Raw genomic sequence first — 21786 nt, 5'->3', positions numbered from 1 at the left:
TCCCCTTCCTCTAAGTCTGTGTCCTCTGTCAAGGACTCGGGCGAGTCCAAGTGCCTCCTCTTGCACTTACGTTTGTGAGGAACATCCTTGGGGGGGCTGTCCGAAGATGCCTCACCAACCACATCCTGTTCCTCTAAGGGAACCATCTGGGACGTAGGCGCAGGCTGTCCCTGGGGCCGGGTGATGGAAGGTAGGCCCGTCTGAGAGGGAGTGGAGGGTGGAACCGTAGCAGGAGCCAGGGGTCTCGGATCCCTCAATAAGACCCTCTCCACAACATCGAACGCCAAAGGAGAACTGCTCTCTCTAGAACCAGAGAGCAGTCCCTTTGGATCCGAGGCGTGGACCGGAGCCGGCGCCGATGCAATCGGATCCGAAGGGCCAGTATGCTCCGACCAAGACAGAGCTGAAGACACACTGACACCTCCGGATCCGAAGCTCAGCTCACTGCTTCGAAAGCGACAAAGTCGAGGGTGCGGGGCGGAGCCGAAGTAGGATGTACTATCAGCGCCGAGCCTCCCCCGGCTCTGATGCTATCTGGATCCGACGGCTCCGAACCCCAGAAGTGTGTCGGAGAAGGAGCAATCGGGGAGAAAAATGGGGTCGAGCTCCCCCCTGGAGCGGGGGGGGGGGGGGTGAGGCAGGAGCATTCCCCATCTGCAGTTGGGCCTGGAGGAACCTACGCATAATTCGGTCCACATCTGCATCTGACAAACTTCGGGTCAATCTAGACGAGGCCACTGAGGCTGGCCTGGAGTGCCGCCTCGATGACCTCGAAGGCAAATGGGTCTCCTCCTCTGGCTCTGGGGAAAAACGAGGTGAATGGAGCCGGGAAGGAGAAGGCCCGGACGTCCTAGGAGAGGCTATCTGTTTAGCCGGCGGAGCCGAGGAGGAAGCTTTGGCCCGCCGCTTGTGGTGTTTCTCCTTTTCTCCCTCCTAGATTCCCTCTCCTCCTGAGCCAAGGTGGGAGGGTGAGTCCCGGCCAGGGGAGCAGGGATGGAAAGCGGGACTGCTGCGGTCATAGCCGGTGCCGCTGAGGGAGAACAGGACGAAGCAGAATCGGGGGGTAGAAGTCCCGCCAGAATCAGCTTCGCCCTCCTGTCCCTCAAAGCCCTGGGGTTGAAGGCTGCACAAATTGTGCAGTCCGAGGAGAGATGGTCAACTCCAAGGCAGATAACACACAGAGTCTGGCCATCCGCTGGGGATAGCTTATGGCCATACTTGGTGCATTTGGAAAAAATTGCTTTCGGGGCCTCAGACATGGTCACAAGATAGGCCCAACCCGCACACACCTTCACACACACGGGGGGGGGGGAAGAAGACTAAACTAACTAAAAGATAGAAAAATTACTAACAAGTTTAGTAATTAAACTGAAAAGGGTCAACAACACTCACTTGTCTATGAATTAAACTAAAAACTAGGTCAAAAAAGGTAAATTTTACATATAAAACTAAAGAAACCCTACGCTTGGAAACTCATTCTAGATGCTTGAATAAGCCATGGCAAACAAGATCTGAGGACAGAGAGGGATGGCAGGGGGTTATGGGTAAGTGGGAGGAGCTTGGAGCTCGGATCTCAGCTGGATAATGCTGCCGGCTCGGATCTGATTCAGATCCGATACCACAGGTTGATGAACAAATGAAGTTTACTACTTCAGATGAAGGCAGTTTTCCAAGACAAGAACTTTAAGTCAACAGAAGCTGCAGGCTCAAAATGTGGACCAGTTAGAGCCTGAAGAACTAAGGTTAGGTCCCATGGAGGAACTGCATTCTTGACAGGAGGTCTTAAAAGAAAGGTGCCCTTCAAGAAAGTCTTACAGATCTTAGTGGAAGCCAAGGTCCCAAGATGGTCCCCGATGCGGAAGTGGGAAATGGCCGCCATTTGAACCTTCACAGTAGAAGAACTGGCCCCTTGATGGAAAATGTGAGATAGAAATTCAAGTACTGCTGGAATGGGAGCCGTAAAAGGGTCCAAATCCCTATGTCGGGCCCAGATGGAAAAACGTTTCCATTTACTGTTGTACACCTTCCTGGTAGAAGGCTTATGCGCCGCCACCAGGATGGATTTAACGGTGGACGAGATACCAGGAGTCCTAGCCACTAACGGAACTGGATCAACCAAGCCATGAGCTTGAGGTCGTCCAGATTTGGGGTTTTCAATCCCGAAGGATGAGAAATCAGATCCGGAATGGGATCCAAGATCCAAGGAGGAGCTATGAGGTGAGACCGTAGGTACGGGAGCCAGGTTTGACGAGGCCAGAATGGGGCTATGAGGATAAGCCTGCTCCCCAACCGACGAACTGAACTTTCTGCAAGAATTTTGTCATTAATGGGAGAGGAGGATAAGCATAAAGAAGACCGGATGGCCAAGCATGAACTAGAGCGTCTCTGGGGCTCTCCCCTGCGGGGGAATTAGAGCAAAAAACTCGCTGCACTTTGCGTTCGAAGGCAATGCGAAGAGATTGCAGCAAGGTTGACCCCATCTGACGAAGATCTGTTTCGCTACTAAGGGGTTCAGAGCCCACTCCTAAGGAGAGAGGATAGTTAGACTCAGCTTGTCCGCTAAAATGTTGGACCGACCCAGAATGTGTGTTGCTAGCAGAAAACGGTTGGTGGATATCGCCCACTCCCAAACTCTCATGGCCTCTCGACAAAGAGGGTAAGACCTGGTCCCCCCCAGTTTCTTGATGTACCAGAGCACCAACATGTCTGTCTGAATTGCAATAGTCCCCGGAGGGAGAAGGGCATGGAGAGCCTGCAACGCTAGAAGCACTGCCCTCATCTCCAGAAAACTGATATGTAGAACGGTCTCCGAGTCCACGTGCCTTGGACAGTTCTGCCCATGCAATGCCCCCCCCACCCCAGGCGAGAAATGTCCGTGGTCACCGTGGCTTGGGGTTGAGGCATCAAAAACGGTCGCACTTCCCGAAGCTCTCAGGAATGGAGCCACCAAAGTAGGGAGTCCCTGCAAACCCTGCTGAGGGGAATCGGGGAGTCCAGCAGATGTCGAAGGATGGACCACTGGACCTGTAAGGTCCATTGAAGAACCCTCATGTTCAAGCGGGCTAGGGGTGAAAGGTTGATAAGCAGCTGCCATGGACCCTAGGGCTCTCAGGACTAACTCCGCTGGTGGGGCCAGAGACTGTAGAAGTGCTAAGACATGGAGAGAGAAACTGTGGAGCCTGTCTGCTGTCAAAAAGGCCTTGGACTGAAGTGCGTCTATTCTGGCCCCTAAGAAATTCAGGACCTGAACAGGCTGAAGGGATGATTTTTTGTAATTTATGGTGATCCCCAACTGACGGGCCAAGAGTAGGAAGCAATCCCTGGCTGAGCATAGTAGATGCCTGGTGGGAGCGGCGAGGAGCCAGTCGTCCAGGTATGGAAAGACCTGTATTCCCTGAAGTCTCAGGTGGGCTGCTAAAGCTGCCATGACCTTGGTCAACATCCTGAGGGCTGTGGTGAGGCCAAAAGGGAGGACCCTGAACTGATAATGACTGGCCCCCAGTCGAAAGCGGAGAAACCTCCTGGATCGCCTGTCCATGAGAATGTGGTAGTACGCATCCTTGAGGTCTATGGAGCACATCCAGTCGTTCTCCTGCAGAAGGGGGAGAATAGATTGAAGAGTGACCATCCGGAATTTCTCCTTGACAATGAACAGGTTCAGTGTAGACAGGTGGAGAATTGGTCTTAAGTCCCCTGTCTTTTTTGGCACCAAAAAGATCCTGGAGTATTGCCCGACCCTGACTGTCCTAGGGGGACACATGCTGGATGGCTTTTCTCAGCAGCTCCTTTATTTCTAAAGCTGCAGCCTCCCTCTGACTGGGTGGAACATCAGGGAGGCGCCTCAACCGAGAGGGAAGATTTATGAAGGGGATAGAGTAACCTCTGGATATTATTCGGAGCACCCAGCGATCTGCAGTGATGGACTCCCAATGTGCTAGATGTTCTGAGAAACGCCCCCCGACTGCCTCCAGAGAGGAGCAGTCGGGCAACCCCTCAGGGTTGCAGTGCGGGTCGGTCGGAGAAGGGTTCCCTCGACCAGAAATTCTTCGTCCCCCTTCTGCCTCTGGGCCGGCGTCCACCTTGTCCTCCCCTGCTTCTGAAGGACGAAGGGTCCAGAGCGGAACGGGACTGCTTAGACTTCCGGAACCATATCTTCTTTTGTCCTCTCTGGTTCCTGGAAAAGGACCTTTGAGGAGCTGAGAAGCAGATTCAGACGGCAGATAGCATCTTCTCGTCTATCTCGCTCTGGAGCAGCGTATCACGGACGGTCTTGCCAAACAGCATAGAACCGTCAAAGGGAGCGTTCGCGAAGGACGCCTTGAAAGATTCCGCAAAGTCGGAGCCAGGCGTGATGCCGTAAGGTGATACCTGCTCTGCTGGCTCTAGCCACCCCCACCGTGGCATGGGTGAAAAGCCGCATAGAAGTGTTGGATATTGATTTCAGAGTGGCCATGCCAGCCGAGAAAGTTCGTTTGCCCTCTGCCGCCGTGGACTCCAGGGGAGACCCAGTGTAATCTTTTATAAGATCCCTCAGAAGCCTAATCACGTGTGCCAAGTAATTCAGCGCCCTTATGGAAAAGGTGGCTGAAGCAAACATCCGCTTTCTGATGTGATCCATCATCCGAGACTCTGTCGGGAGGATGGACCGAGGAACTATCCTGTGCCAGTTCCTTTTTGGTGGCAGCCGCCACCACCATGGCATCTACTGGGGAATCTTTACTCCACGCTGTCTTGTCTGTCGGGGGGCTAAGGATCTTATCTGGTCTCCTAGGGATTGGCTCCACAGAGTCCGGCCCCTTCCATGACCTGGTAGTAATTAGGTCTACCAGGGGGTCGGGCCAGAGGGGACACCCAAAAGTTAGATGGGCCTGTGTCAAAAGCCTCCAAAAACACTGACTCATCCGAGGAAGGCTTCTGGGCCGACCACCCCCCTCTAATGCACAGCATCTCCATAATGTCTCCAAAGGAGACGTCCTCGGGGGGGGGGGTGACCTGGGGGAACCTTCCCCTTCCTCCAAGTCGGTGTATTCCGTGAGGGACTCGGGGAGTCCAAGTGCCTCCTTCTACACTTTTGTTTGTGAGGAACCACCTCGGCAGGACTGTCCGAGGAGGGCTCACCAACACAGTCATGCTCCTCTACAGGAACTAGCTGGGGCGTAGACGTAGGCTGTCTCTGGGGCCGGATGATGGAAGACAGGCCCATCTGCGAGGGAATGGCGGGTGGATCCGTAACATGAGCCGGGGACTGCAAATCCTTCGAGAGCAACCTCTCTACCACGTCGAAAGCCGAAGGTGAACCACTCTCCCTGGGATCCGAGAGCAGCCTCCTCAGATCAGATGTTTGGGTCGGCGCTGCAGCCAAAGTAATCGGACCCGAAAGGGAAGTGTGCTCCAGCCGAAGACACACATACCCCAGTGGATCCGAGGCTTGGATCCAAAAAGGACCCGATAAACTTGAGGGTAAGGCCAGCGAAGTAGCGATAACTATCGGCACTGACTCCCCGGCTCCGAGGCTACTTGGATCAGACTGCTCCAAAACCCGATAATGGATCGGAGAAGGAGCAATGGGGGAAAAGAAGGGGGCCGAGCCCCCCCCCCCCGGAGGGGGGGGAGGAAAGAGCACTCCCATCTGCATCTGGGCCTGAAGGAAGCGACGTATCATCCGGTCCATGTCTGCGTCGGAAAGGCTCCTCGTAAATCTAGAAGAGGCCGCCGAGGCTGGTCGGGAAGGCCGCCTGGATGACCTCAAATGTGGCCGGGACTCCTCCTCCAGAGAGAAATGTGGGGAACGGAGCCAAGAGGGGGAGGACCCGGGGAACAGAGCTGCTTAGCCGGCGGGGCCAAAGGGGCTGAGTCAGCCCGCCGCTTGTGGCTCTTATGCCTTTTTCTGTCTCTTTCTCCCTCTCTCTTTCTCCCTCTCTCTGTCTCCTCTCTTTTTTAGCAGAGTCCCTCTCTCCCTGGGATACAATGGAAGGTTGAGTCCCAGCCAGGAGAGGAGGAACTGATGGCTGAACAGCTGCAGCCAGGACTGACGCCACTGAGGGAGAGGAGGAAGAAGTAGAATCTGTGGGTAAAAGACCCGCTAGGATTAACTTGTTCCTCCTGTCTCTCAGAGCCCAGGGGTTAAAGGCAGTACATATCTGGCAGCCTGATGTTAAATGAGCAACCCCCAAGCAAAGAATACACTGAGTGTGGCCATCAGCTGGGGACAGCTTATGACCACACTGAGAATTTGGAAAAAATGGCCTTAGGGCCCTGGGGGCTGTGGTGAAAGCGAAGGGTGGGACCCTGAACTGGTAATGACTGGCCCCTAGCCGGAAGCGGAGAAACCTCCTGGAACGCCTGTCCATGAGAATGTGATAGTACGCATCCTTGAGGTCTATGGAGCACATCCAGTCCTTCTCCTGCAGCAGGGGCAGAATGGATTGAAGCGTGACCATCCTGTATTTTTCCTTGGCAATGAAGAGGTTCATTGTTGAAAGGTAGAGGATCGGCCTCAAGTCCCCCGTCTTCTTTGGCACCAAAAAGAACCTGGAGTAAATGCCTAATCCGGATTGTCCTGGGGGGACGTGCTGGATGGCTCTTTTTTCTAGCAGCTTTTTTACCTCTAAAGCTGCAGCCTCCCTCTGACTGGGTGGTACATCGTGGAGGCTCCTCGACTGAAGAGGCAGATTTATGAAAGGGTTAGAGTAACCTCTGGATATTATTTGAAGCACCCAGCGATCTGATGTTATGGACTCCATTGGGTCAAGTGCTTTGAAAAATGCCCCCCGACTGCCTCCAGAGAAGAGCAGTAGGGCAACCCCTCAGGGCTGCTGCGTGGGTCGATCAGACAAGGGTTCCTGCGACCCAAAATTTTTCAGCCCCTCTGCCACTGGGCCGGCATCCACCTTGTCCCCCCTCTGCCTCTGAAGGACGAAGGGTCTGGAGCGTAATGGGACTGCTGAGACTTCCGGAATCGCATCTTCTTTTGTCCTCTCGTTCCTAGAAAACGACCTTTGAGGAGCCAAGAAACGGACTCCAACAGCAGACAGCGTCTTCCCATCTTTCTCGCTCTGAAACAATGTGTCGCGGACGGTCTTCCCAAACAGAGTACAACTGAAGGGTGCGTTTGCGAAGGACGCCTTGAAAGGTTCACAAAGCAGGAGCCAGGCGTGACGCCTTAAGGCAATAGCGGACCCGCTGGCTCTAGCGGCTCCTTCCGTGGCATGGGAAAGTAGCTGCATAGACGTGTTCGAAACAGATTTTAGAGTGGCCATGCGAGCCGAGAAAGTCAGTTTGTCCTCGGCCGACATGGACTCAGGGGGAGACTCAGCATATTCTTTCACCAGATCCCACTGAAGTCTAATTACATGGGCCAAGTAATTCAGCGCCCTTATAGAAAAGGTAGCTGAAGCAAACATTCGTTAACAAAATATGATCCATAGTCTGAGACTACTTATCAGGGGGATGGATCAAGGAACTATCCTGAGCGAGTTCCCTCTTGGTGGCTGCCGCCACCACAATGGCATCTACCAGGGAACCCTTACTCCAAGCCGTCCTATCCACGAGGGGATTGAGAACCCTGTCTGGCCTCCTGGAGATCAGCTCTACAGTGTCTGGCTCTTTCCACGCCCTGGTAGTGATGAGGTCAACCAGGGGGTCGGCCGGAGGGGACACCCAAGAGGTAGACTGGCCTGCATCGAACACCTCCAGAAACACTGACTCATCCGAGGAAGGCTTTTGGGCTGACCACCCCCCTTTCAGGCGAAGCATTTCCATAATGTCTCCAAAGGAGACGTCATTGGGGGGTGACCTGGGGGAACCTTCCCCTTCTTCCAAATCGGTGTCCTCCGTGAGGGACTCAGGGGAGTCCAAGTGCCTCCTCTTACACTTACATTTGTGAGGGACCTCCTCGGTGGAACTGTCCAAGGAGGGCTCACTAACAGGGCCATGTTCCGCCAGTGGAACAGGCTGGGGCGTCAACGCAGGCTGTCCCTAGTACTGGACGATGGAAGACAAGCCCAGCTGCAAGGGAGTAGGGGCTGGATCCGAAGAATCAGTAGGGGGTCTCGAACCTCCCTCTCCACCATGCTGAAAGAAGAGGGTGAACCAATCTCTCTGGGCTCTGTGGTTAACACGCTCAGACCCAGCGCTGGCATCGGCGTCGGCGCCGAAGCGCTCAGACCAGAGAGGGAAGTGTGTTCCGACCGAAACGGAGCCAAAGACACACTGGCCCCCCTGGATCCGACGCACGGCTCACAGCTCCGAGAGCTCGGATCCGAAAGGGGATCCAACAAACTCGAGGGCATGGCCGGCGTCAAGATAACTATAACAGTCAGCGCCAACACCCTGGCTCCAGGACTCCTTGGATCAGACGGCTCCGAAACCAGATAATGGATCGGAGAAGGAGCTATCGGGGCAAAAAGTGGGGCTGAACTCCCCCCCCCCCAGCAGGGGGGCAGCAGCAGTTCCATCTGCATCTGGGTTTGGAAGAAACGATGCATCATCCGGTCCATATCAGCGTCTGAGAGACTGCGGGTCTACCTAGAAGAGGCCGCCGCGACAACCTCGAAGATGGTCAGGCCTCCTCCTCCGGGGAGAACAGAGCCAAGGGGAGGAAGGCCCGGAAATCTTCTGAGGTGAGGAGAGCAGCTTGGCAGGCGGGGCTGAGGGGCAGAGTCAGACAGCCGCTTGTGGCTCCTATGCCTCTCTTTCTCCCTCATTCTCCTCCTCCTTTCTCTCTCTATCCTTCCTAGAGTCCCTCTCTCCCAGAGAAGAAATGGGAGGTTGAGTCCCACCCAGGGGAGAGGGAACAACAGGCTGAACAGCTGCAGCCGCGGCTGTAGCCACTGAGGGAAAGGAGGAGGAAGCCGACTCAGAGGGTAAAAGACCCGCCAGAATCAGCTTATTCCTCCTATCCCTCAGAACCCGGGGGTTAAAAGCTGCACAAATTTGGCAGCCCGAAGACAAGTGCGATACACCCAGGCAGAGGATGCACTGAGTGTGGCCATCCGCTGGAGAAAGCTTATGACCACACTCAGTGCACTTAGAAAAAATGGCCTTAGAGGCTTCGGCCACAATCCCAAAAAGAAAACACACGTGCACCTCACACAAACACCTAAGGGGAAAAAGGGGTGAGTACTAGGCTTTAAACTAAGAGGAACGGTAAAGGGGTTTAAACCAAGGAGTTAACTGTTCACACACGCAAAAACTAATAAGATTTTAAGAAACTTTTCTTACTCACAGATTGCCTAAAGCTAGGAGCTCGAGAAAACCCTGCTGGACAAAGCCGCGGCAAATGAGATCTGGGGATTGGAAGGAGGTAGCAGGGCATTATGGGTAAGGGGGAGGAGCTTGGAGCTCGGATCTCTAGCTTGGAAAGCTGCTGGCTCGGATCCAGGTCGGATCAGATACCCACAGGTTGATGATCAAATGAAGTTTCCTACTTCAGATTGTATCTTTGGATCCAAAGATATATGCATCTTTGGATCCAAAGATAAATACAACTTTGGATCCAAAGATAAATACAACTTTGGATCCAAAGATAAATACAACTTTGGATCCAAAGATAAATACATCTCTGGATCCAAGCTGGACAAACCCAAAAAGTTCGGATTCAGGGACTCTGAAGCAATCGGACAGATCACAGAAGGAGCAAGTAAGTTCTGATGTGGTAGACAGACAGGCTTCTTGACCAGAGGGGGTAGGAGCCAGAACACCCATCTGTATCTGTGCAGAGAGGAACCGCTTCATCATTCTATCTGCATCTTTCTCAGTCAAAGTCCTGGAAGAAAGAGATGAGGCAAGGGATCTGGAATAAGAAGTTATGTACTCACCATAACGTTCCATCTGAGTAGGTGACTTCATTTGTCTGCAACCTATGGTTGCAGACAAATTAAGTCACCTACTCAGATGGAACGTTATGGTGAGTACATAACTTCTTAATCTGAAGTAGGGACTTCATTTGTCAGCAACCTGTGGGTCTTGCATCCGATATCGGATCCAAGCCGGCAACTATTTATACAACTATGGATCTGAGCTCCTAGCTCCTCCCCTCACCCATAATCCCCTGCCAACCCCAATTGACCTCAGATCAAGTTTGCCCTCCTATATACCTGAAAAGGTATCCCAAAAAGGAAAAGGCAGGAATAATACTATCATCTAACTATTCTGAAGGCCAGGGGGAAAGAGGGGGGGATGGTTGCAGACAAATGAAGTCACCTACTCAGATGGAACGTTATGCTGAGTACATAACGTCTTAATCTGAAGTAGGGACTTCATTTGTCAGCAACCTGTGGGACAGAGTCCCCAGCTACCTGAATCCTGGGCGGCCATCATGGAAGGATGTTCCGGAGCACTGCGGAGCCAAAAGATGCTCTACCTCTGGATTGACGTCCAGCTTGTAGTGGTGAATAAAGGTATGAGATGAGGCCCAAGTGGCTGCCGAGCAAATATCATCCAAAGGGACTCTAGATCTGAATGCAGTAGAAGTAGATATGGAGCGAGTGGAGTGAGCACGGACCCATTGAGGTGCGGGCCTCCCAGAAGCCTCATAAGCTAGAAGGATACATTGGGAAATCCAGTGTGATAAGGTGACCTTCGAAACGGCTTTACCTAAATTGAATTTAGAAAAGGAAACGAACAGCTGATCAGATTGTCTGTGACCAGCAGTCCTATGAATATAGAAACGCAGCTGCCTGTGCACATCTAACGAGTGCAGCTTGTATTCTCCTTTATTTTGGTAATTAGGGAAGAAAACAGGAAGATTGATGGACTGATTGATATTGGTTTCTGAGGCCACCTTAGGTAGAAAAGATGGATTGGTCCCGAGGTACACTCTATCCTGATGAAAAACCAAATAAGGGGGTTTTACGGAAAGAGCTTGAAGTTCTGAAACTCTTTTCGCAGAGGTGATGGCTACCAGAAATGCTGTTTTCCAAGACAGGTATTTAAGATCTGCAGAGGCAGCTGGTTCAAAGGGGGAAGCAGTCAAGGCCTGAAGAACTAGCGATAGGTCCCAAGGGGTATGGCTTCTCGGATCGGGGGCCTAAGCAGAAAGGTACCCTTGAGGAAGGTGTTACATAGTTTAGCTGACATCAAGGGACCTGTCTCGTGTCCTACATGGTAATGGGAGATGGCTGCCAATTGTACCTTGACTGTCGAACAGCTAGCCCCTTGCTGAAAAAGCCCAGTAAGGAAGTCCAAAACTGACGTTAGCGGAGCAGTGAAGGTGTCCACATTATGATACTCCGCCCAGACGAAAAAGCGCTTCCATTTACTGCGGTAAATCTTCCTGGTGGAAGGTTTATGCGCTGCCCCCAAGATGGCTTTGACTGGAGAGGAGATACCGGGAGTCCTAATTAAGAGTGGAACTGGAGCAGCCAAGCTGTCAGCTTCAGGTTGTCCAGATTCGGGGTCGGTAAGCCTGATGGATGGGAGATCAGATCCGGGTTGGGATCCAGAATCCAGGGAGGATCCACCAAGTGAGACCACAGGTAAGGGAACCAAGTTTGTCGAGGCCAGAATGGGGCAATGAGGATCATCCTGCTCCCCAACCGAGAGGCTTTCTGTAACATCTTTAGCATCAGGGGTAGAGGAGGATAGGCATAAAGTAGATCGGGCGGACAAGCATGCACTAGAGCATCTCTCAGGGCTTCCCCTGGTGGGGGAATCAGGGCGAAGAAGTTGTCGCATTTCATATTTGAGGGAGAGGCAAAAAGATCACAGCAGGGTTGCCCCCATTTTGCAAAAATCTACTTCGCTACACGGGAGTTGAGAGACCACTCGTAAGGGGAAAGAATAGTGCGGCTGAGTTTGTCCACCAGAATGTTGGACCATCCCGGAATGTGCGTTGCGATTAGAAAGCAGTTGGTGGAGATCGCCCATTCCCACACTCTCATGGTCTCTCGGCAGAGAGGATAAGACCTGGTTCTCCCCTGTTTGTTGATATACCAGACAACTGACATGTTGTCCGTCTGTATCGCAATAGTTCCAACGGGAAGAAGGCCGTGAAGTGCTTGCAACGCTAACAGCACCGCCCTCATCTCCAGAACATTGATATGCAGGGAGGTCTCTGAGTCGTTCCATGTGCCTTGGACTGTTCTGCCTGAGCAATGCCCCCCCACCCGAGGCGAGAAGCGTCCGTGGTCACTGTGACGAGGGGAGGTGGAGCGCAGAAGGGACGACCTGTATGGAGGTCTGGGGAATGCAGCCACCATAACAGGGCCCTCCTGCAAGCTTTGCTGATAGAGACAGGGTGATAGAGAGGGAGAAGCTGGAAGGACCACTGTACTTGAAGGGTCCACTAATACCCTCATGTTTAGGCGAGCACATGGGAGGAGAGTAATTGCCGCTGCCATAGAGCCCAGTGCCCTCAGGACCAATTCCACGGGTGGAGCTTCTGATTGGAGGATGGCCCGCACATGAAGACTGAGGTTCTGTAGCCGTTCTGAAGTGAGGTAGGCTCGTAGACTTCTCGTATCTAACCTGGCCCCTATGAAGTCTATCACTTGTGTTGGAGCAAGGGAGGACTTGTCCATATTGATCGTGATGCCTAACTGGGGAGCTAGGCGAAGAAAAAAATCTCTGGCTGAGCAGAGTAGATGCCTTGTTGGGTCGGTCAGGAGCCAGTCGTCCAGGTACGGGAAGGCCTGCATTCCCTGGAGTCTCAGGTGGGCTGCTATCACTAAAACTTTGGTGAACACCCTGGGGGCTGTGGTGAGGCCAAAGGGAAGGACCCTGAACTGATAGTGGCAGGCTCCCAGCCGGAAGCGGAGAAACCTCCTTAATGGACAGACTATCCAGATGTGGTAGTACACATCCTTGAGGTCTATAGAGCACATCCAGTCGTTCTCCCGTAACAGGGGGAGAATGGATTGAAGAGTGACCATTCGGAATTTCTCCTTGGTTACCGCCAGGTTCAAGAGGGAGAGGTCTAGGATTGGTCTCAGGTCCCCCGTCTTTTTTGGCACCAGAAAAAACCTGGAGTAAAACCCTAATCCGAGCTGGTCTGGGGGGATGGGTTGGATGGCCCTTTTTTCTAGCAGCTGCTGGATTTCCGCGGCTGCAGCCTCCCTCTGATCGGGTGGTACATCGGGGAGGTTCTTGAGTCTGGGGACATGAAGCATAGGGATTTTGTAACCTCTGGATATAATCCAAAGCACCCAGCGGTCTGACGTAATGGACTCCCATGCCGCCAGGTGCCTCGAGAAGCACCCCCCGACTGCCTCCAGAGTGCAGCAGTCGGGCAACCCTTAAGGGCTGTTGCATGGGCCGACCAGAGAAGGATTCTCTGGACCCAAAATTTCTCGGTGCCCCTCTGCCTCTAGGGCGGCATCCTCCCTGTCCTCCTCTGCCACGGAAGGACTGGTTGTCCGGAGCAGGTTGGGAATGCTGCGATTTCCGGAACCACATCTTCTTCTGTCCCTTTTGGTTCTTGGAAAAGGACCTCTGGGGAGCAGAGAAGCAGACTCCAATGGCAGACAATGTCTTCCCGTCCTTCTCGCTCTGGACAAGTGTCTTGCAAATGGTTTTGCCAAACAAGGCAGAACCATCAAAGGGGGCATTCGCAAAGGACGCCTTAAAGGGCTCTGCGAAGTCGCAATGTTGGAGTCAGGCCTGGCGTCTAATAACTAGGCCCGCTCCGCTAGCTCTAGCGGCTCCCTCAGTTGCGCAAGACAAAAGCCGCATAGAGGTATTGGAAACAGATCTCAGAGTGGCCATACGAGTGGAGTACAATTGCTTGTCCTCCGCCGACATGGATTCTGGGGGGGGGGAAGCAGTGTATTCTTTAATAAGATTGCGCTGCATCCTAATGACATGTGCCATGTAGTTCAGAGACCTTACCGAGAAGGTCGCTGAACTGAATACCCGCTTCCCAAGGCGATCCACCAATCGAGACTCCTTGCTTGGAGGATGGACCGAGGGGCTCTCCTGAGCTAGTTCCCTCTTAGTGGCTGCCGCCATCAACATGGCATCTACAGGGGGACCCTTGCTCCAGTGGGGTCGGTCTGCGGGGGGGCTCAAGATCCTGTCCGGGCGCTTGGGAATAGGCTCCACAGTGTCTGGCTCCTTCCATGCCCTGTTGGTCACAAGGTCCACCAGGGGTCGGCCGGAGGGGACACCCAAGAGGTAGACGGGCCTGCTTCAAATGCCTCCAGGAACACGGACTCGTCGGAGGAAGCCTTGGGGGCAGACCACCCCCCCTGAGCCTAAGCATTTCCATGATGTCTCCAAAGGAGACATCCTCAGGGGGTGATCTTGGGGAGCCTTCCCCTCCATCCAAGTCCGTGTCCTCTGTTAAGGACTTGGGGGAGTCCACGTGCCTCCCCTTACACTTATGCTTGCGAGGCACTTCCTCGGGGGGGCTGTTCAAAGAGGTCTCGCCAGCAATGTCCTGTTCTAAAGGAAGAACCTGGGACATTGAAACAGGCTGTCCCTGTGGCCGGGTGATGGAAGCCTGGCCCAGCAGAGAGGGAGTGCAGGGCGGAGCTGAGACAAGGGCCGGGGGTCTGGATGCCCTCGACAGAGCCCTCTCCACTACAGTGAAGGCCGAGGGGGAGCCGCTCTCCCTGGGCTCAAAGAGCAGACTCCCACTCGGATCTGATGAAGGGATTGGAACCGGCGCCGAGGCCGTCGGATCCGAGGGACCAGCGTGCTCCGACCTGGACGGAGCCAAAGGCACACTAAATCCCTTGGATCCAAAGCTCGGGCCACGGCTCCGAGAGGTCGGATCCGATGATGGAACCGACAGACTCGAGGGCAGGGTCGGATCCGAAGTACCCAGTACTGTTGGCGCCGACCCACCCCCGGCTCCAACGCTGCCTGGCTCCAAGCGCTCCGAAGCAGAGAAGCAGGTCGGAGAAGGAGCTATTGGAGCAAAAATGGGTGTCGAGCTCCCCTCCCCCCAAAGGGGGGGGGAGGCAGGAGCACTCCCATCTGCAGCTTTGCCTGGATGAACCTTCTCATCATCCGGTCCAAGTCTGCATCAGACAGGCTGTAGGTGGATCTCGACAAGGCCACCGAGGCAGGCCTGGAGTGCCACCTCGATGACCTCGACGGAGATAGAATCTCCTCCTCCTATGGTCCCAGGGAGAAGCAAGGTGATTGGAGCCGAGGAGGAGGAGACCTGGAAGCCGTGGAGGGAGAAGCCCGCTTAGCTGGGAGGGCCGAAGCGGAGGCCTCGGCCCGCCGCTTGTGGTGCTTCTCCCTCCGTTTCTCCCTCCTGGCCTCCCTATCCTCCGGCGCTTTAGTGGGAGTTTGAATCCTGGCTGGAGGAAGGGGGGCAGGAGTGGCCACCACCACAGGCTGGGGAGGTGCCACAGGAGTAGCAGAGGCCGAAGCTGACTCCGGGGGCAAAGGTCCCGCCAGGACCAGCTTCGACCTCCGCACTTTCAGTGCCCAGGGGTTGAACCCTGCACAAATCGTGCATCCTGAGGACAGGTGTTCAACCCCAAGGCACGGAACACACCGAGTGTGGCCATCCGCCGGTGAAAGCTTATGGCCACACTCGGTGCACTTAGAAAAAATGGGCTTTGGGGCCTCCGACATTTCTGAAGAAAAGGACTACACAAGCACACCAGGCCCCAAAACACAAAAAAAACACACACACACACACACACTATGACCAGCGAGGGGAGGAAATACACTAAAAAAGGAATAAAATTAACCTAAAGGGATCCTACACACACACACACACACACACACACACACACACACACACACACAAGTAAAAAAGGAAAGATTTTTCTGTTTTTAAACAAGTTTTTTGAGAACTTATCTGAAAGTCGCCAGGAGCTCTGCAATCCAGCTGTCTCTTCTAAAAGCGGCAAACTAGATCTGAGGTCAATTGGGGTTGGCAGGGGATTATGGATGAGGGGAGGAGCAATGAGCTCATATCCATAGCTGTATAAATAGTTGCCGGCTCGGATCCGATATCGGATCCAAGACCCACAGGTTGCTGACAAATGAAGTCCCTACTTCAGATCAATGTTTTTCCAAAAAAGGAGAGAAGGTACTGGGTCCAATGTTGGAGAGTATTTAGTCCGAGGTAGGATCTTTGGATCCAAAGAACTTGGATCTGTTGATTTTTTGCATGGCTTAGAACTTGGATCCATAGATTTCTTGGTCGGATCCAAAGGTGTAGATCTGAACAGGTTTTAGATCCATTCTGGACTTTTTCTTTGGTGCTCCAAAGATGGAGTCGAGGAAGTGGAGGGTCTGTGAGACTTGGTCAGAGACTCCTTACTTTTTACTTTAGGGGAATGAGCCCCAGAAATAACTTAACCAAACGTAGAAGGAAGCAAACCCTTTACAATTAATTTGTTCTTCCTGTCAGCTATTGATCTAGGATTGAAATTTTTACAGATTAAACAATCCTCCGGGAAATGTTGTGGGCACAAGCAGTAAACACAATACATGGGCATCCAAAAGGGGCAGTTTATTACCTACACTTTTGACAATTTTTAAATCTGGAAGGTCCTTTTTCAGACATACAGTCACAAGAAAAAAAAGGGGGGGGTAAAGAAAGAGAAAGGAAACTTTTTTTTTTTTTCAAAACAGAATAAAGGGGAAAAAAACAAATACCTGCAATGGTATTAAAGACTACATTTGTGTGTAACAGCAGAAGAAAAACAAGGAAAGAATTACCAACAATGGTATGAAAATATTACACTAAGTTTAAGAGGCATAAGGGAGTGATAATGATATTATCAATAGAAATGGAGAAAAAGTTATGTACTCACCATAACGTTCCATCTGAGTAGGTAACTTAATTTGTCAGCAACCTGTGGGTATCTGATCCGACCTGGATCTGAGCTGGCAGCTTTCCAAGCTAGAGATTCGAGCTCCAAGCTCCTCCCCCTTACTCATAATACCCTGCAACCTCTTTCCAATCCTCAGATCGCGTTTGCCCGCCTATATAACCACAAAACAACAACCTGAAGAATCCTAACCTAAGGATTAACAAAGGACCTGATAAACCATTCTAGGGTCCAGGTAATCAAAGAACCAGGTTAGGGGGAAGGAGGGAGGGTCGGTTGCTAACAAATGAAGTTACCTACTCAGATGATACGTTATGGTGAATACATAACTTCTTTATCTGAAGTAGTTAACTTCATTTGATCATCAACCTGTGGGACAGAGTCCCCAACTACCAAAAAACTTGGGAGGTCCTCAAGGAAGGATATTCCAGAGCACTGCAGAGCCAAAAGCTGCCCTTCCTCTGGACACTAAATCCAATTTATAGTGACAGATAAAAGTATGCAAGGATGCCCAAGTAGCCGCAGAGCAAATGTCATCCAAGGGAACTCTAGACCAGAAAGCAGCAAATGTAGCTATAGAGCGAGTAGAATGAGCATGAACCCCTATAGGCTCTGGTAGGCCAGATAGTTTTGTACATGAGCAGAATGCAATTAGAAATCCATCCGGTCAGAGTCACCTTTGAAACTGGCTTACCCAAGAAGGGTTTTGCAAAGGAAACAAAGAGCTGATCAGACTTGCAGAAGGCAGTTCTGTGTAAATAAAAACGTAACTGTCTATGAACATCTAACAAATGAAGCTTGTACTCCCCCTTTGTTTTGATAGTTAGGGAAAAAAAAACTGGGAGATTAATGGACTGATTGATGTTCGCCTCGGAGGCCACTTTGGGTAGAAGAGATGGGTTAGTCCTGAGAGACCCTGTCCTTATGGAAAACAAGATACGGGGGCTTAACAGAGGGCTTGAAGCTCCGACACCCTTCTAGCTGAGGTAATAGCTACCCAAAAGGCAGTTTTTTCCAGAACAAGAATTTCAAATCAACAGAAGCTGCAGGTTCAAAAGGTGGTCCAGTCAGAGCCTGAAGGACCAAAGTTAGATCCCATGGGGGGGGGGGGGGGGGGGGCGGAGTTCCTGATAGGAGGTCTCGAGAGAAACGTACCTTTCAGAAAGGTCTTACAAATCTGGTGGAAGCGAGGGGACCGAGATGGTCTCCAATGTGAAAATGGGAGATGGCAGCCACTTGAACCTTTACAGTAGAACTGGCCCCTTGCTGAAAAATATGAGATAGGAAATTGAGCGCTGCTGGGATGGGAGCAGTGAAAGGGTCCAAATTCCTATGAGACGCCCAAATGGAAAACAGCTTCCATTTACTATTGTAAACCTTCCGGGTAGAAGGGCCTATGCGCCACAACCACGATAGATCTAACTGTAGAAGAGATACCGGGAGTCCTAGCAACTAATGGAACTGGATCAACCAAGCTGAGAGCTTGAGATCAACAAGATTCGGGGGGCTCTCAATCCCAAAGAATGAGATATCAGATCCGGGATGGGATCCAAGATCCGGAGAGGAGCTATAAGATGAGACCATAGGCACGGGAACCAGGCTTGACGAGGCCAGAATGAGGCTATGAGGATAATCTTGTTCCCCAACCGACGAGCTTTCTTTAAGAATTTTGTCATCAACGGAAGAGGAGGATAAGCATAAAGAAGACCGGGTGGCCAAGCATGGACCAGAGCAAAAAACTCGCTGCACTTTGCGTTGGAATGTGACACGAAGAGATCGCGGCAAGGCTGACCCCACTTGAATAAGATCTGTTTCTCTACTAAGGGATTCAGAGACCACTCGTAGGGCGAAATAAGAAGTTATGTACTCACCATAATGTTCCATCTGAGTAGGTGGCTTCATTTCTCTGCAACCTGTGGGTCTTGGATCCGATATCGGATCCGAGCCGGCAACTATTTATACAGCTATGGATCCGAGCTCCTAGCTCCTCCCCTCACCCATAATTCCCTGCCAACCCCAAATGACCTCAGATCAAGTTTGTCCTCCTATATATACCTAAAAAGGTATCCCAACAGGAAAAGGCAGGATAATACCACCAACTAACTCTTCTGAAGGCCAGGGGGAAGGAGGGGGGATGGTTGCAGACAAATGAAGCCACCTACTCAGATGGAACATTATGGTGAGTACATAACTTCTTAATCTGGAGTAGGGACTTCATTTGTCAGCAACCTGTGGGACAGAGTCCCCAGCTACCTGAATCTTGGGCGGCCATCATGGAAGGATGTTCCGGAGCACTGCGGAGCCAAAAGATGCTCGCCCTCTGGAAATGACGTCCAGTTTGTAGTGGTTAATAAAGGTATGAGATGAGGCCCAAGTGGCTGCCGAGCAAATATCATCCAAGGGGACTCTAGATCTGAATGCAGTAGAAGTAGATATGGAGCGAGTGGAATGTGCACGAACCCTTTGAGGTGCGGGCCTCCCAGAAGCCTCATAAGCTAGAAGGATACATTGGGAAATCCAGTGTGATAAGGTGATCTTCGAAACGGCTTTACCCAAACTGAATTTGGCAAAGGAAATGAACAGCTGCTCAGATTGTCTGTGACCAGCAGTCCTATGAATATAGAAACGCAGCTGCCTGTGCACATCTAAGGAATGCAGCTTGTGTTCTCCTTTATTTTGATAATTAGGGAAGAAAACAGGAAGGTTAATGGATGGATTGATATTGGTTTCTGAGGCCACCTTAGGCAGGAAGGATGGATTGGTCCTGAGGTACACTCTATCCTGATGAAAAACCAAGTAAGGGGGGTTTACGGAAAGAGCTTGAAGTTCCGAAACTCTTTTCGCAGAAGTGATGGCTACCAGGAATGCTGTTTTCCAAGACAGGTATTAAAGATCAGCCGAGGCAGCTGGTTCAAAAGGAGAAGCAGTCAAGGCCTGAAGAACTAGCGATAGGTCCCAAGGGGGTATGGCTTCTTTGATAGGGGGCCTGAGCAGAAAAGTACCCTTGAGGAAGGTTTTACATAGTTTAGCTGACATCAAAGGACCTGTTTCGTGTCCTACATGGTAATAGGAGATGGCTGCCAATTGTACCTTGACTGTCGAACAGCTAGCCCCTTGCTGAAAAAGCCCTGTAAGGAAGTCCAAAACGGACGTTAGCAGAGCAGTGAAGGGGTCCAGATTACGATGTTCCGCCCAGACGGAGAAGCGCTTCCATTTACTGCGGTAAAGCTTCCTGGTGGAAGGTTTATGCGCTGCTACCAAGATGGCTTTGACTGGTGAAGAGATACCAGGAGTCCTAATTAAGAGTGGAACTGGAGCAGCCAAGCTGTCAGCTTCAGGTTTTCCAGATTCGGGGTTGGTAAGCCTGATGGGTGGGATATCAGATCCGGGCTGGGATCCAGAATCCAGGGAGGATTCACTAAGTGAGACCACAGGTAAGGGAACCAAGTTTGTCAAGGCCAGAATGGGGCAATGAGGATCATTTTGCTCCCCAACCAAGAGGCTTTCTGTAACATCTTTAGCATCAGGGGTAGAGGAGGATAGGCATAAAGTAGACCGGGTGGCCAAGCATGCACTAGAGCGTCTCTCGGGGCTTGCTAGCAACTAATGGAACTGGATCAACCAAGCTGAGAGCTTGAGATCGACCAGATTCAGGGGGGTCTCAATCCCGAAGAATGAGATATCAGATCCGGGATGGGATCCAAGATCCAGAGAGGAGCTATAAGATGAGACCATAGACACGGGAACCAGGCTTGACGAGGCCAGAATGAGGCTATGAGGATAATCTTGTTCCCCAACCAGCGAGCTTTCTTTAAGAATTCTGTCATCAACGGAAGAGGAGGATAAGCATAAAGAAGACCGGGTGGGGGAATCAGGGCGAAGAAGCTGTCGCATTTTGTATTTGAGGAAGAGGCAAAAAGATCGCAGCAGGGTTGCCCCCATTTTGCAAAAATCTGCGTCGCTACTCGGGAGTTGAGAGACCACTCATAAGGGGAAAGAATAGTGCGGCTGAGTTTGCCTGCCAGAATGTTGGACCGTCCTGGAATGTGCGTTGCGATCAGAAAGCGGTTGGTGGAGATCGCCCATTCCCACACTCTCATGGCCTCTCGGCAGAGAGGATAAGACCTGGTTCCCCCCTGTTTGCTGTTATACCAGACAACTGACATGTCTGTCTGTATCGCAATACTTCCTATGGGAAGAAGGTTGTGAAGTGCTTGCAACGCTAACAGCACTGCCCGCATCTCCAGAACATTGATATGCAGGGAGGTCTCTGTGTCGTTCCATGTGCCTTGGACTGTTCTGCCTGAGCAATGCCCCCCCCACCCAAGGCGAGAAGCGTCTGTGGTCACAGTGACGAGAGGAGGTGGAGCGCAGAAGGGGCAGCCTGTATGGAGGTCTGGGGAATGAAGCCACCATAACAGGGCCCTCTTGCAAGCCTTGCTGATAGAGACAGGGTGATTGAGAGGAAGAAGATGAAAGGACCATTGTACTTGGAGGGTCCACTGTAGTACCCTCATGTTTAGGCGAGCGCATGGAAGGAGTGTTATTGCCGCTGCCATAGAGCCCAGTGCCCTCAGGACGAATTACGCGGGTGGAGCTTCTGATTGGAGGATGGCCCGCACATGTAAACTCAGATTCTGTAGTCGTTTCGAAGTGAGGTAGGCTCGCAGACTTCTCGTATCTAATCTGGCCCCTATGAAGTCTATCACTTGTGTCGGAGCAAGGGAGGATTTGTCCATATTGATCGTGATGCCTAACTGGGGAGCTAGGCGGAGAAAAAAATCTCTGGCTGAGCAAAGCAGATGCCTTGTTGGAGCGGTCAGGAGCCAGTCGTCCAGGTACGGGAAGACCTGCATTCCCTGAAGTCTCAGGTGGGCCGCTATCACTGCTAAAACTTTGGTGAACACCCTGGGGGCTGTGGTGAGGCCAAAGGAAAGGACCCTGAACTGACAGTGGCTGGCTTCCAGCCGGAAGCGGAGAAACCTCCTGGATCGTCTGTCCATTAAAATGTGGTAGTACGCATCCTTGAGGTCTATTGAGCACA

General features: G+C 52.0%; 1 protein-coding gene across 1 annotated transcript in view; it reads right to left on the bottom strand.

Annotated features, from left to right (window-relative positions):
* Positions 1–21786, bottom strand: part of ASXL1 (ASXL transcriptional regulator 1) — a gene marked incomplete in the record, with an annotated part of 1368406 nt that overhangs the window by 354520 nt on the left and 992100 nt on the right.

The sequence above is a fragment of the Protopterus annectens genome, chromosome 12.part0 (genome assembly GCF_019279795.1).
Source record: "Protopterus annectens isolate FY-2018-M chromosome 12.part0, PAN1.0, whole genome shotgun sequence".
Taxonomy (NCBI): domain Eukaryota; kingdom Metazoa; phylum Chordata; order Ceratodontiformes; family Protopteridae; genus Protopterus; species Protopterus annectens.
This window is presented reverse-complemented; position numbering and strand designations above follow the sequence as displayed.